At 40.0% G+C, this 16,226-nt stretch overlaps 1 long non-coding RNA gene across 1 annotated transcript; it reads left to right on the forward strand.

Annotated features, from left to right (window-relative positions):
- Window positions 1-4,090: 4,090 nt before the first annotated feature.
- Window positions 4,091-15,667, forward strand: LOC309622078. The gene is made up of 2 exons (XR_014240477.1): window positions 4,091-5,127; window positions 15,323-15,667. It is a non-coding gene; the product is annotated as an uncharacterized lncRNA (long non-coding RNA).
- Window positions 15,668-16,226: the final 559 nt, after the last annotated feature.

Raw genomic sequence — 16,226 nt, forward strand, 5'->3', positions numbered from 1 at the left:
GTGTTCATTGGTAGCAATCTTAGGATAACATGTATAAATGATATCATAGGATATTTGTCATACCCTTTTGACTTACTTAACCTTATATGATTATTTCTAGGCTCCACTGTAGTCGTAAAAACGGCATTGTTCATTTTTTTCGCGAAGCTACTATTCCATATGGTACATACCACTTCGTCTTTGTCCATTCATCTGTTTACGGACATTTTTTTTCCTTCCATGTCTTGGCTATTTCAATATTGTTTCAGTGCACATTTGCCTGCATCTGTCTTTCCGATTCTGTTGGTCTTAGGTTATAGGCCCAAAGGTGCCCTGCCGCATCATATGGTAGCTCAATTTTTACCTCTTCAAGCAGCTCGATTCAGTTTGCTTTAGTGCTGTTACCACTTTACATCCCACCAGCAGCTAGAAAGTACACAGTTCTCTAAAACCCCTTCAGCATTTATCGTTTGTAGACTTTTTGCTGATGGTCATGACCGGTGTGAGCTGCACCCTTTTTGACTTTGAATTTGCATGTGGCTAATAATTCCTTATACTGAGCTTTAGGCATGTCCTTTTTTTCTTTTCCTTTTTTTTTAAAGAGTGAGTACAACTTCCCTCCTCTTATTGACTTCTTGAAAAAATTCTCATGTGTTGAATTTTCTTGCCTATTCCCTACCCCAGGGCATTTTTGAGGGCGTGTGTCATTTACAGCCCTGCAGTCCTTGTGACTATATAAGCAACCATTAGCACTGGGTTTAAAGCTGCTGTTGTGGGAAACAGCCACAAGGCGGCAGCATTATTACGTTCTCAACTCTTGTTAGTAGTGCAACAGAGTCTTCCTGGAGGTCGTGTTCCGAGGTTGTAAATTAGAGTGAAATGTGCTGGGACAAGCCCCGAGAAGTTTATGTCTCCTTACTTATGTTTGTTTTTAAGTTTAAATTCTATTTCTTATCGGAGTAAATTTGATTCGAGTGTTTCGATTGTCTGGCTGTACAGAATCTGCTCAAAGAGTCACACATATATCTGATCATCTTTGGATCCTGTTACCATGTATGAGATTACACAAGGTATATTTTGAAGGTATTGGTGATTATATAATTCATGTAGTTTATATGTTATATGTTTATATACATTTAACATACATTAGTATATGTATGTTAACCCCATAGTCCTAACTTACCCATCCTCCCACCTTTCATTTTGGCTAACCATTAGTTTATTTGATAAGTCTGTGAGTGTCTTTTTCTGTGGAAATATGTTCATTGGTAGCAATCTTAGGATAACATGTATAAATGATATCACAGGATATTTGTCATACCCTTTTTACTTACTTAACGTTATATGATTATTTCTAGGCTCAACTGTAGTCCTGAAAACGGCATTGTTCATTTTTTTCCCGAGGCTACTATTCCATTCTGTCTATATACCACTTCTTCTTTGTCCATTCATTTGTTTATGGACCTTTTTTTGCTTCCATGTCTTGGCTATTTTAGTATTGCTGCAGTGCACATTTGCCTGCCTCTGTCTTTCTGATTCTGGTGGTCTTAGTTTATAGGCTCAAAAGGTACCCTTTCGCATCATATGGTAGCTCAATTTTTACCTTGTAAAGCAGCTCCATTCAGTTTTTGTTAGTGCTGTTACCACTTTACATCCCACCAGCATCTAGGAGTTACACAGTTCTCTAAAACCCCTTCAGCATTTAGAGTTTGTAGATTTTTGCTGATGGCCATTTGACTGGTGTGAGCTGAAACCTTTTTGGAGGTTGGATACGCATGTGGCTAATAATTCCTTATACTGAGCTTTAGGCATATCCTTTTTCTTCTTTTCCTTTTTTTGTTAAAGAGTGAATACAACTTCCCTCTTCATATTGACTTCTTAAAAAATTTCTCATGTGTTGAATTTTCTTGCCTATTCCCTACCCCAGGGCAATTTTTGAGGGCAGGTGTCATTTAGACCCCTGCAGTCGTTGTGACTATTAAGCAACCATTAGCACTGGGTTTAAAACTGCTGTTGTGGGAAACAGCCACAAGGCCGCAGCATTATTACGTTCTCAACTCTTGTTACTACAGCAATAGAGTCTTCCTGGAGGTAGTGTTCCAAGGTTGTAAATTAGAGTGGAATGTGCTGGGACAAGCCCCCAGAAGTTTATGTCTCCTTACTTATGTTTGTTTATTAAATTTAATTTCTATTTCTTATCGGAGTAAATTTGATTAGAGTGTTTTGATTGTCTGGCTGTACAGAATCTGCTCAATGATTCATACCTATATCTGTTCATCTTCGGATCCTGTTACCATGTATGTGATTACAGAATGTATATTTTAAAGGTATTGGTGATTATATAATTTATATAGTTTATCTGTTATATGTTTATATACATTTAACATACATTAGTATATGTATGTTAACCCCATAGTCCTAATTTACCCATCCTCCCACCTTTCATTTTGGCTAACCATTAGTTTATTTCATAAGTCTGTGAGTGTCTTTTTCTGTGGAAATATGTTCATTGGTAGCAATCTTAGGATAACATGTATAAATGATATCATAGGATATTTGTCATACCCTTTTGAGTTACTTAACCTTATATGATTATTTCTAGGCTCATCTGTAGTCCTGAAAACGGCATTGTTCATTTTTTCCCCGAGGCTACTATTCCATTCGGTGTGTATACCACTTCTTCTTTGTCCATTTATTTGTTGATGGACATTTTGTTTCCTTCCATGTCTTGGCTATTGTAAATACTGCTGCAATACACGATTTTTCATCCCCTGTCTCTTTGATTCTGGCTCCCACATGTGACAGTCCCAATAGTGGGCCTTCCGGATCATATGGAGACTCAGTTTTTACCTTTAAACGCACTGCCATTCTGTTCCTATTATTGGCTGTTACCAGTATACCTCCCAGTTAGACCGAGAATTTACGCTAATCTCCACAACTTCTTCAACATGTATTGTTTGTTGACATTTTGTTGATGGTCATTCTGACTGCTGTGAGATGATACCTTTGTGTAGATTGGATTTGCATGCGTCTAATATTTCCTGATGTTTTGCATTTTTCAATGTCCTTTTCATTTTTTTAAGATTGAGCTAAACTTACAAATGCCCTATGATATCACTTATGTTATCTGAAAATTCATAAAAATGAACATATTTCCATAGAGAAAGGCAATCTCAGATTGAGAAGACAAACTTACGGTTAAGCCAAAGAAAAGGTGTGAGGAATGGATAAATTAGGATATTGGGGTTAACACACTTATACTAATACATATAAACTATTTAATCCCCAAAGACCTATGGAATACCAAGAGTGGTCTACTCAACACTCTGTAATAACCTACATCGAAAAGGACCCAAAGATCAATAGATATATGTATATGTCTAAATGAACAATATTCTGTACACCTAGAACAAAAGACATTTTTCAATCAAATTTGCTCTGATAAAAACTACAACTTAAAGACACAAACAAGAATTAAGGTGGCTAAAACTTATGGGGGTTTGTCTGGCCACATTCCACTCTAAGTTGCAACCTAAAAGCACAACTTGCAGCAAAGTCCTGTTTCCCTAGCAAGCGGAGTTGGCAACGTAGAAATGTTGCCACCCTAAGGCCGTTTCCACAAACAGCAGCTTTCAATCTACTGCTAATGATCACTAATATTCACAGGGCTGTAAATGACTCATGCCCTCAAAAAATGTCCTGGCGTAGGGAATGGCCAAAAAAATCCAAATGCGGCAAATTTTTCAAAAAGGCAATTTGAAGTTGTAAGTTTAGCTCAATCTTAAAAAACATGAAAAGGACATTGATAAACGCAGAACATCAGGAATTATTAGACACATGCAAATCCAATCTACAGGAAGGTATCAGGTCAAACCAGTCAGAATGACCATCAGCAAAAAGTCAACAAACAATAGATGTTGAAGAAGTTGTGGAGAATAGCGTAACCTCTCGGTCTAACTGGGATGTAAACCGGTAACAGGCAATAATAGGAACAGAATGGCAGTGCGTTTAAAGGAAAAATTGAGTCACCATATGATCCGGAAGGCCCACTATAGGGCCTGTCACCTGAGAAAGCCAGAATCTAAGAGACACGGGATGGAAAATCGTGTATTGCAGTAGTATTTACAATAGCCATCACATGGAAGCAAACAAAATGTCCATCAACAGATAAATGGACAAAGAAGAAGTGGTACACGTACCGAACGGAATAGTAGCCTCGGGAGAAAAATGAACAATGCCGTTTTCAGAACTACAGATGAGCCTAGAAATAATCATATTAGGTTACGTAAGTCAAAAGGGAATGACAAATATCCTATGATATCATTTATACATGTTATCCTAAGATTGCTACCAATGAACATATTTCCACAGAAAAAGACACTCACAGACTTATAAAACAAACTAATGGTTAGGCAAAATGAAAGGTGGGAGGATGGATAAATTAAGACTATGGGGCTAACATACATATACTAATATATGTTAAATGTATATAAACATATAACATATAAACTATATGAATTATATAGTCACCAATACATATAAAATATATAATGACAAAACACCTACCAAATACCAAGGGAGGTTTACTCAACGTTCTGTAATAACATACACGGTAACAGGATCCGAAGATGAACAGACATATGTATGAAACATTGAGCAGATTCTGTACAGCCAATCACAACACTCTAATCAAATTTACTCTGATAAGAAATAGAAATTAAATTTTAAAAACAAACCTAAGTAAGGAGACATAAACTATTGGGGGATTGTCCCAGCACATTCCTCTCTAATTTACAACCTCAGAATACTACCTCCAGGAAGACTCTGTTGCCCTAGTAACAAGAATTGAGAACATAATAATGCTGCCCCCTTGTGGCTGTTTCCCACAACAGCAGCTTTAAACCCAATGCTAATGGTTGCTTAATAGTCACAAGGAGTGCAGGGCTGTAAATGTCACCTGCCCTCAAAAAATGCCCTGGGTTAGGGAATAGGCAAGAAAATTCAACACATGACAAATTTTTCAAGAAGTCAATATGAAGAGAGAAGTTGTACTCACTCTTTAAAAAAAGAAGGAAAAGAAAAAAAAGGACATGCCTAATGCTCAGTATAAGGAATTATTAGCCACATGCAAATCCAACCTCCAAAAATGTTTCAGAGAGGTAAAGAAGATGGCAGAAGATTAAGATGCGGAGATCACCTTCCTTCCCACAGATACATTAGAAATACATCTACACGTGGAACTGCTCCTACAGAACACTCACTGAACGCTGGCAGAAAACGTCAGACCTCCTAAAAGGCAAGAAACTCCCTACGGACTTGGGTAGGGCAAAAGAAAAAAGAAATAACAGAGCCAAAAGAATAGGGACGGGACCTGCACCAGTGGGAGGGTGCCATGAAGGAGGAAAGGTTTCCACGCACTAGGAAGCCCCTTCGTGTTCAGAGACTGTGGGTGGCAGAGGAGGGAAGCTTCAGAGCCACGGAGGAGAGTGCAGCCACAGGGGTGCGGAGGGCAAAGCAGAGAGACTCCCGCACAGAGGCTCGGCTCCGAGCAGCACTCACCAGCCAGAGAGTCTTGTCTGCTCACCCGCCATGGTGGGCAGGGGATGGGAGCTGAGGCTCGGGCTTTGGTCGGATCGCAGGGAGAGGACTGGGGTTGGCAGCGTGAACACAGCCTGAAGGGGTTAGCGCACCACAGCTAGCCGGGAGGGAGTCCAGGAAAAAGTCTGCAGCTGCCGAAGAGGCAAGAGACTTTTTCTTCCCTCTTTGTTTCCTGGTGCGCGAGGAGAGGGTATTCAGAGCGCCACCTAAACGAGCTCCAGAGACGGGCGCGAGCCACGGCTATCAGCGTGGACCCCACAGCAACAGGGGCGCAGAGGGAAAAGCAGAGAGATTCCAGCACAGAAGATCAGCGCCAAGCAGCACTCACCAGCCCGAGAGGCTTGTCTGCTCGCCCGCCAGGGCAGGCGGGGGCTGGGAGCTGAGGCTCGGGCTTCAGTCGGATTGCAGGGAGAGGACTGGGGTTGGCGGCGTGAACACAGCCTGAAGGGGTTAGCGCACCACAGCTGGCCAGGAGGGAGTCCGGGAAAAAGTCTGCAGCTGCCGAAGAGGCAAGAGACTTTTTCTTGCCTCTTTGTTTCGCGGCGTGCAAGGAGAGGGGATTCAGAGCGCCACCTAAATGAACTCCAGAGACGGGCGTGAGCCGCGGCGATCAGCGCGGGCCCCAGAGACGGGCATGAGACGCTAAGTCTGCTGCTGCCGCCACCAAAAAGCCTGTGTGCGAGCACAGGTCAGTCTCCACACCGCCCCTCCCAGGAGCCTGTGCAGCCCGCCACGGCCAGGCTCCCGTGATCCGGGGACAACTTCCCCGGGAGAACGCACGGCGCGTCTCAGGCTGCTGCAACGTCACTCCGGCCTCTGCCACCACAGTCTCACCCCGCCTCCTCCGTACCGCTCCCTCACCCCGGCCTGAGTGAGCCAGAGCCCCCGAAGCAGCTGCTCCTTTAACCCCGTTCTGTCTGGACGGGGAACAGACGCCCTCAGGCGACCTACACGCAGAGGCGGGTCGAAATCCAGAGCTGAACCCCGGGAGCTGTGCGAACAAAGAAGAGAAAGGGAAATCTCTCCCAGCAGCCTCAGAAGCAGCGGATTAAAACTCCATGAACAACTTGATGTGCCTGCATCTGTTGAATACCTGAATAGACAATGAATCATCCCAAATTCAGGAGGTGGACTTTGGGAGCAGGATATATTAATTTTTCCCCTTTTCCTTTTTTTGTGAGTGTATATGTATATACTTCTGGGTGAGATTTTGTCTGTATAGCTTTGCTTTATAATAGCTTTATTTTACTTCACTATATTTTATCCTCTTTCTTTCTATTTTTTCTCCCTTTTACTCTGAGCCATGTGGATGAAAGGCTCTTGGTGCTCCAGCCAGGCATCAGGGCTGTGCCTCTGAGGTGGGAGAGCCAACTTCAGGACACTGGTCCACAAGAGACCTCCCAGCTCCACGTAATACCAAACGGCAAAAATCTCTCAGAGATCTCCATCTCAACATCAAGACCCAGCTTCACTCAACGACCAGCAAGCTACAGGGCTGGACACCCTATGCCAAACAACTAGCAAGACAGGAACACAGCCCCATCCATTAGCAGAGAGGCTGCCTAAAATCATAATAAGGCCACAGACACCCCAAAATACACCACCAGACGTGGACGTGCCCACCAGAAAGACAAGATCCAGCCTCATCCACCAGAACACAGGCACTAGTTACCTCCACCAGGAAGCCTACACAACCCACTGAACCAACCTTAGCCACTGGGGACAGATACCAAAAACAACGGGAACTACGAACCTGCAGCCTGTGAAAAGGAGACCCCAAACACAGTAAGATAAGCAGAATGAGGCAACAGAAAAACACACAGCAGATGAAGGAGCAGGGTCAAAACACACCAGACCTAACAAATGAAGAGGAAATAGGTAGTCTACCTGAAAAAGAATTCAGAATAATGATAGTAAGGATGATCCAAAATCTTGGAAATAGAATAGACAAAATGCAAGAAACATTTAACAAGGATGTAGAAGAACTAAAGGGGAACCAAGCAATGATGAAAAACACAATAAATGAAATTAAAAATACTCTAGGTAGGATCAATAGCAGAATAACTGAGGCAGAAGAACGGATAAGTGACCTGGAAGATAAAATGGTGGAAATAACTACTGCAGAGCAGGATAAAGAAAAAAGAATGAAAAGAACTGAGGACACTCTCAGAGACCTCTGGGACAACATTAAACACACCAACATTCGAATTATAGGGGTCCCAGAAGAAGAAGAGAAAAAGAAAGGGACTGAGAAAATATTTGAAGAGATTATAGTTGAAAACTTCCTTAATGTGGGAAAGGAAATAGTTAATCAAGTCCTGGAAGCACAGAGAGTCCCATACAGGATAAATCCATGGAGAAACACGCCAAGATATATATTAATCAAACTGTCAAAAATTAAATATAAAGAAAACATATTAAAAGCAGCAAGGGAAAAACAATAAATAACACACAAGGGAATCCCCATAAGGTTAACAGCTGATCTTTCAGCAGAAACTCTGCAAGCCAGAAGGGAGTGGCAGGATATACTTAAAGTGATGAAGGAGAAAAACCTACAACCAAGATTAATCTACCCAGCAAGGATCTCATCCAGATTTGATGGAGAAATTAAAACCTTTACAGACAAGCAAAAGCTGAGAGAGTTCAGCACCACCAAACCAGCTTTACAACAAATGCTAAAGGAACTTCTCTAGGCAAGAAACACAAGAGAAGGAAAACACCTACAATAACAAACCCAAAACATTTAAGAAAATGGGAATAGGAACATACATATCGATAATTACCTTAAATGTAAATGGATTAAATGCTCCCACCAAAAGACACAGACTGGCTGAATGGATACAAAAACAAGACCCATATATATGCTGTCTACAAGAGACCCACTTCAGACCTAGAGACACATACAGACTGAAAGTGAGGGGATGGAAAAAGATATTCCATGCAAATGGAAATCAAAAGAAAGCTGGAGTAGCAATTCTCATATCAGACAAAATAGACTTTAAAATAAAGACTATTACAAGAGACAAAGAAGGACACTATATAATGATCAAGGGATCGATCCAAGAGGAAGGTATAACAATTGTAAATGTTTATGCACCCAACATAGGAGCACCTCAATACATAAGGCAAATACTAACAGCCATAAAAGGGGAAATCGACAGCAACACAATCATAGTAGGGGACTTTAACACCCCACTTTCACCAATGGACAGATCATCCAAAATGAAAATAAATAAGGAGACACAAGCTTTAAATGATACATTAAACAAGATGGACTTAATTGATATTTATAGGACATTCCACCCAAAAACAACAGAATACACATTTTTCTCAAGTGCTCATGGAATATTCTCCAGGATAGATCATATCTTGGGTCACAAATCAAGCCTTGGTAAACTTAAGAAAATTGAAATCGTATCAAGTATCTTTTCCAACCACAACGCTATGAGACTAGATATCAATTACAGGAAAAGATCTGTAAAAAATACAAACACATGGAAGCTACACAATACACTACTTAATAACGAAGTGATCACTGAAGAAATCAAAGGGGAAATCAAAAAATACCTAGAAACAAATGACAATGGAGACACGACGACCCAAAACCTATGGGACACAGCAAAAGCAGTGCTAAGAGGGAAGTTTATAGCAATACAAGCCTACCTCAAGAAACAGGAAACATCTCGAATAAACAACCTAACCTTGCACCTGAAGCAATTAGAGAAAGAAGAACAAAAAAACCCCAAAGCTAGCAGAAGGAAAGAAATCATAAAGATCAGATCAGAAATAAATGAAAAAGAAATGAAGGAAACAATAGCAAAAATCAATGAAACTAAAAGCTGGTTCTTTGAGAAGATAAACAAAGTTGATAAACCATTAGCCAGACTCATCAAGAGAAAAAGGGAGAAGACTCAAATCAATAGAATTAGAAATGAAAAAGGAGAAGTAACCACTGACACTGCAGAAATACATACGATCATGAGAGATTACTACAAGCAACTCTATGCCAATAAAATGGACAACCTGGAAGAAATGGACAGATTCTTAGAAATGCACAACCTGCTGAGACTGAAACAGGAAGAAATAGAAAATATCAACAGACCAATCACAAGCACTGAAATTGAAACTGTGATTAAAAACCTTCCAACAAACAAAAGCCCAGGACCAGATGGCTTCACAGGTGAATTCTATCAAACTTTTAGAGAAGAGCTAACACCCATCCTTCTCAAGCTCTACCAAAAAATTGCAGAGGGAGGAACACTCCCAAACTCATTCTATGAGGCCACCATCACCCTGATACCAAAACCAGACAAAGATGTCACAAAGAAAGAAAACTACAGGCCAATATCACTGATGAACATAGATGCAAAAATCCTCAACAAGATACTAGCAAACAGAATCCAACAGCACATTAAAAGGATTATACACCATGATCAAGTGGGGTTTATTCCAGGAATGCAAGGATTCTTCAATATACGCAAATCAATCAACGTGATACATCATATTAACAAACTGAAGGAGAAAAACCATATGATCATCTCAATAGATGCAGAGAAAGCTTTCGACAAAATTCAACACCCATTTATGATAAAAGCCCTGCAGAAAGTAGGCATAGAGGGAACTTTCCTCAACATAATAAAGGCCATATATGACAAACCCACAGCCAACATTGTCCTCAATGGTGAAAAACTGAAACCATTTCCACTAAGATCAGTAACAAAACAAGGTTGCCCACTCTCACCACTATTATTCAACATAGTTTTGGAAGTGTTAGCCACAGCAATCAGAGAAGAAAAAGAAATAAAAGGAATCCAAATCGGAAAAGAAGAAGTAAAGCTGTCACTGTTTGCAGATGACATGATACTATACATAGAGAATCCTAAAGATGCTACCAGAAAACTCCTAGAGCTAATCAATGAATTTGGGGAAGTAGCAGGATACAAAATTAATGCACAGAAATCTCTTGCATTTCTATACATTAATGATGAAAAATCTGAAAGTGAAATTAAAAAAACGCTCCCGTTTACCACTGCAACAAAAAGAATAAAATATCTAGGAATAAACCTACCTAAGGAGACAAAAGACCTGTATGCAGAAAATTATAAGACACTGGTGAAAGAAATTAAGGATGATACAAATAGATGGAGAGATATACCATGTTCTTGGATTGGAAGAATCAACATTGTGAAAATGAGTCTACTACCTAAAGCAATCTACAGATTCAATGCAATCCCTATCAAACTACCACTGGCATTTTTCACAGAACTAGAACAAAAAATTTCACAATTTGTATGGAAACACAAGACCCCGAATAGCCAAAGCAATCTTGAGAACGAAAAATGGAGCTGGAGGAATCAGGCTCCCTGACTTCAGACGATATTACAAAGCTACAGTAATCGAGACAGTTTGGTACTGGCACAAAAACAGAAATATAGATCAATGGAACAGGATAGAAAGCCCAGAGATAAACCCACGCACATATGGTCACCTTATCTTTGATAAAGGAGGCAAGCATATACAGTGGAGAAAAGACAGCCTCTTCAATAAGTGGTGCTGGGAAAATTGGACAGATACATGTAAAAGTATGAAATTAGAACACTTCCTGACACCATACACAAAAATAAACTCAAAATGGATTAAATACCTAAGTGTAAGGCCAGACACTATCAAACTCTTAGAGGAAAACATAGGCAGAACACTCTATGACATAAATCACAGCAAGATTCTTTTTGACCCAGCTCCTAGAGAAATGGAAATAAAAACACAAACAAATGGGACCTAATGAAACTTAAAAGCTTTTGCACAGCAAAGAAAACCATAAACAAGACCAACAGACAACCCTCAGAATGGGAGAAAATATTTGCAAATGAAGCAACTGACAAAGGATTAATCTCCAAGATTTACAAGCAGCTCATGCAGCTCAATAACAAAAAAAACGAAAAACCCAATCCAAAAATGGGCAGAAGACCTAAATAGACATTTCTCCAAAGAAGATACACAGGTTGTCAACAGACACATGAAGGAATGCTCAACATCATTAATCACTAGAGAAATGCAAATCAAAACTACAATGAGATATCATCTCACACCGGTCAGAATGGCCATCATCAAAAAATCTAGAAACAATAAATGCTGGAGAGGGTGTGGAGGAAAGGGAACACTCTTGCACTGTTGGTGGGAATGTAAATTGATACAGCCACTATGGAGAACAGTAGGGAGGTTCCTTAAAAAACTACAAATAGAACTACCATACGAGCCAGCAATCCCACTACTGGGGATATACCCTGAGAAAACCATAGTTCCAAAAGAGTCATGGACCAAAATGTTCATTGCAGCTCTATTTACAATAGCCAGGACATGGAAGCAAGCTAAGTGTCCATCATCGGATGAATGGATAAAGAAGATGTGGCACATATGTACAATGGAATATTACTCAGACATAAAAAGAAATGAAATGGAGGTATTTGTAATGAGGTGGATGGAGTTAGAGTCTGTCATACAGAGTGAAGTAAGTCAGAAAGAGAAAAACAAATACAGTATGCTAACACATATATATGGAATCTAAGGGGAAAAAAAGGCCATGAAGAACTTAGTGGCAAGACGGGAATAAACGCACAGACCTACTAGAGAATGGACTTGAGGATATGGGGAAGGGGACGGGTGAGATGTGACAGGGTGAGAGAGTGTCATGGACATATATACACTACCAAATGTAAAATAGATAGCTAGTGGGAAGCAGCCGCATAGCACAGGCAGATCAGCTCGGTGCTGTGTGACCACCTAGAGGGGTGGGATGGGGAGGGTGGGAGGGAGGGAGATGCAAGAGGGAAGAGATATGGGAACATATGTATATGAATAACTGATTCACTTTGTTATAAAGCAGAAACTAACACACCATTGTAAAGCAATTATACTTCAATAAAGATGTTTAAAAAAAAAAGGTTTCAGCTCACACCAGTCAAATCACCATCAGCAAAAAGTCTAAAAACTATAAATTCTGAAGGGGTTTTACAGAACTGTGTACCTTCTAGTTGCTGGTGGGATGTAAAGTGGTAACAGCACTAACAAAAACTGAATGGAGCTGCTTTAAAAGGTTAAAACTGAGCTACATATGATACGGCAGGGCACCTTTTGGGCCTATATCATAAGACGACCAGAATCGGAAAGACAGCGACAGGCAAATGTGCACTGCAGCAATACTGAAATAGCCAAGACATGGAAGCAAAAAACAGGTCCATAATAAGATGAATGGTCAAAGAAGAAGGGGTATATGGACAGAATGGAATCTCAGTCACGAGTAAAAATAAAAGAATGGCATATGCAGCACCACAGAGGAGCCTAGAGATAATCACACAGCGTGAAGTAAGTCAGAATGCGAAAGACAAATGCCCTATGAGGTCCGTTATGTTATCTGAAAATTCATAAAAATGAACATATTTCCATAGAGAAAGGCAATCTCAGACTGAGAAGACAAACTTATGGTTAAGCCAAAGAAAAGGTGTGAGGAATGGATAAATTAGGATATTGGGGTTAACACACATATACTAATACATATAAAATATATAATCCCAAAAGACCTATGGAATACCAAAAGTGGTCTACTCAACACTCTGTAACAACGTACATGGAAAAGGACCCAAAGATCAATAGATATATGTATATCTGTAAATGAACAAGATTCTGTACACCTAGAAAAAAAAGACATTTTTCAATCAAATTTGCTCTGATAAAAACTACAACTTAAAGACACAAACAAGAATTACGGAGGCTAAAACTTATGGGGGTTTGTCCTGGCACATTCCACTCTAATCTGCAACCTAAAAGCACAACTTGCAGCAAGGTTCTGTTTCCCTAGCAAGCAGAGTTGGCAACGTAGAGATGCTGCCACACTAAGGCCGTTTTCTGAAACAGCAGCTTTAAATCTATTGCTAATGGTCACTAATATTCACAAGGACTGCAGGGCTGTAAATGACTCATGCCCTCAAAAAATGTCCTGGGGTAGGGAAAGGCCAAAAAAATCCAAACGCGGCAAATTTTTCAAGAAGGCAATTTGAAGTTGTAACATTAGCTCTATCTTAAAAAAAATGAAAAGCACATTGATAAATGCAAAACATCAGGAATTATTACACGCAGGCAAATCCAATCTACACAAAGGTATCACGTCACACCAGTCAGAATGACCATCAGCAAAAAGTCAACAAACAATAGATGCTGAAGAAGTTGTGGAGAATAGCGTAACCTCTCGGTCTAAGTGGGATGTAAACTGATAACGGCCAATAATAGGAACAAAATGGCAGCACGTTTAAAGGTAAAAATTGACTCACCATATGATCCGGAAGGCCCACAATTGGGCCTGTCACCTGTGAAAGCCAGAATCAAAAAGACACGGGATGGAAAATCGTGTATTGCAGCAGTATTTACAATAGCCAAGACATGGAAGCAAACAAAATGTCCATCAAAGATAAATGGACAAAGAAGAAGTGGTATACATACCGAGTGGAATAGTAGCCTCGGGAAAAAAATTAACAATGCCATTTTCAGGACTACAGATGAGCCTAGAAATAATCATATAACATTAAGTAAGTAAAAAGGGTATGACAAATATCCTATGATATCATGTATACATGTTATCCTAAGATTGCTACCAATGAACATATTTCCACAGAAACAGACACTCACAGACTTATAAAACAAACAAATGCTTAGCCAAAATGAAAGGTGGGAGGATGGATAAATTAGGACTATGGGGCTAACATACATATACTAATGTATGTTAAATGTATATAAACATATAACATATAAACACTATGAATTATATAGTCACCAATACATATAAAATATATAATGACAAAAACCTACCAAATACCAAGGGAGGTCTACTCAACATTCTGTATTAACATACATGGTAACAGGACCTGAAGATGAACAGACATATGTATGAATCATTGAGCAGATTCTGTACAGCCAGAAAACCGCAACACTCTAATCAAGTTTACTCCGATAAGAAATAGAAATTAAATTTAAAAAGCAAACATAAGTAAGGAGACATAAAGTTCTGGGGGCCTTTCCCAGCACAATCCACTCTAATATACAACCTTGGAACTCTACCTCCAGGAAGATTCTTTTGCACTAGTAACAAGGGCTGAGAACGTAATAATGCTGCTGCCTTGTGGCTGTATCCCACAACAGCAGCTTTAAACCAAGTGCTAATGGTTGCTTAATAGTCACAAGGACTGCAGGGCTGTAAATGACACCTGTCCTCAAAAAATGCCCTGGGGGGCTTCCCTGGTGGCGCAGTGGTTGAGAATCTGCCTGCCAACGCAGGGGACACGGGTTCGAGCCCTGGTCTGGGAAGATCCCACATGCCGCGGAGCGACTGAGCCCGTGAGCCACAATTGCTGAGCCTGCGCGTCTGGAGCCTGTGCTCCGCAACGGGAGAGGCCACGATAGTGAGAGGCCCGCGCAACGCGATGAAGAGTGGCCCCCACTTGCCGCAACTAGAGAAAGCCCTCGCACAGAAATGAAGACCCAACACAGTCATAAATAAATAAATAAAATTTAAAAAAAAAATGCCCTGCGATAGGGAATAGGCAAGAAAATTCAACACATGACAAATTTTTCAAGAAGTCAATAGGAAGAGGGAAGTTGTAATCACTCTTTAAAAAAAAGGGAAAAGAAGAAAAAGGATATGCCTAAAGCTCAGTATAAGGAATTATTAGCCACATGCAAACGCAACGTGAAAAAGGTTTCAGCTCACACCAGTCAAATGACCATCAGCAAAAAGTCTACCAACTATAAATGCTGAAGGGGTTTTAGAGAACTGTCATCCTTCTAGCTGCTGGTGGGATGTAAAGTGGTAACAGCACTCACGGAAACTGAATGGAGCTGCTTTAAAAGGTAAAAATTGAGCTACCATATAATGCAGCAGGGCACCTTTTGGGCCTATAACCTAAGACCACCAGAATCGGAAAGACAGAGGCAGGCAAATGTGCACTGCAGCAATACTGAAATAGCCAAGACATGGAAGCAAAAAAAAGTTCCATAAACAGATGAATGGACAAAGAAAAAGTGGTATATGGACAGAATGGAATAGTAGACTTGGGAAAAAAATGAACAATGCCGTTTTCAGGACTACAAATGAGCCTAGAAATTATCATATTAGGTTAAGTAAGTCAAGAGGGAATGACAAATATACTATGATATCATTTATACATGTTATCCTACGATTGCTACCAATGAACATATTTCCACAGAAAAAGACAATCACAGACTTATAAAACAAACTAATGGTTAGCCAAAATGAAAGGTGGGAGGATGGATAAATTAGGACTATGGGGCTAACATACATATACTAATGTATGCTACATGTACCTAAACTATATGAATTATATAGTCACCAATACATATAAAATATATAATGACAAAACACCTACCAAATACCAAGGGAGGTCTACTCAACATTCTGTAATAACATACAAGGTAACAGAATCCGAAGATGAACAGACATATGTATGAATCATTAAGCAGATTCTGTACAGCCAGAAAACCACAACACTCTAATCAAATTTACTCCGATAAGAAATAGAATTTAAATTTAAAAAACAAACATAAGTAAGGTGACATAAATTTCTGGGGGCTTGTCACAGCAC

This window comes from Balaenoptera borealis (genome assembly GCF_965194805.1).
Source record: "Balaenoptera borealis genome assembly, contig: HAP1_SCAFFOLD_1469, whole genome shotgun sequence".
Taxonomy (NCBI): Eukaryota; Metazoa; Chordata; class Mammalia; order Artiodactyla; family Balaenopteridae; genus Balaenoptera; species Balaenoptera borealis.